Source organism: Trichechus manatus, unplaced genomic scaffold (genome assembly GCF_000243295.1).
Source record: "Trichechus manatus latirostris isolate Lorelei unplaced genomic scaffold, TriManLat1.0 scaffold00177, whole genome shotgun sequence".
Taxonomy (NCBI): Eukaryota; Metazoa; Chordata; class Mammalia; order Sirenia; family Trichechidae; genus Trichechus; species Trichechus manatus.
This window is the reverse complement of record NW_004444113.1, coordinates 1,270,972-1,271,937: the sequence shown is the minus strand read 5'-3', so window position 1 is coordinate 1,271,937 and position 966 is coordinate 1,270,972.

The window sequence follows — 966 nt, the reverse complement described above, 5'->3', positions numbered from 1 at the left end:
GGGAGCTGTAAGGCCTAGTGTGTTCCTTTCCAGATGTTGCGGACTGAATTGTGTCCCCTTAAACATATACGTCAACTTGGCTAGGCCAGGATTCCCGGTGTCGTGTGGTTGTCCACCATTTTGTCATCTGATGTGATTTCCCTCTGTGTTATAAATCCTGCCTCTATGATGTTAATGAGGCAGGACTCACTCTCCAAGATTAGATTGTATCTTGAGTCAACCTCTTTTGAGATATAAAAGAGAGAAATGAGCAGAGAGACAGAGGGACATCACACCACCCAGAAAGAAGCACTGGGAACAGAGAGTGTCCTTGGGACCCGGGGTCCCTGTGCTGGGAAGATCCTAGACCAGGGAAAGACTGACGACAAGGACCTTCCCCCAGAGCCGACAGAGAGAGAAAGCCTTCTCCTGGAGCTGGTGCCCTGAATTTGAACTTCTAGCCTCCTAGACTGTGCGAGAATGAACTTCCGTTTGTTAAAGCCCCCACTTGTGGTGTTTCTGTTACAGCAGCACTAGGTAACTAGGACAGCAGACGTTAAGCAGGTGGCCTTCAACAGGTGCAGCCAGGCCATTCTTGCCAAGAGACCCCAAGGGAAAAAACGAGACACTCTAGTCCCAGTCTGAGGTGAAGGCCCTGGGCTGGAGAGGGGACCTAGGTCTGGTCTGGAGATTGGAGGCCCTTCCGTAAGCCTCATTTCTCAAAGGGCCACCTGCAAAAGAACCACCTGGGGTAGGGGTAACAGATCCAAACCCCTTGCCATAGAGTGGATTCCGACTTATAGTGACTCCATAGGGCAGAGTGGAACTGCCCCATAGGGTTTATAAGGAGAGGCTTGTGGATTCGAACCGCCAACCTTTGGGTCAGCAGCCGTGGCTCTTAACCACTATGCTACCAGGTAGGTGGTGGAGTGTGGGTGGAGGAGCGTTGTTAAATGCATAATTCTGGACCCAGAGCAGAGTCAGAAG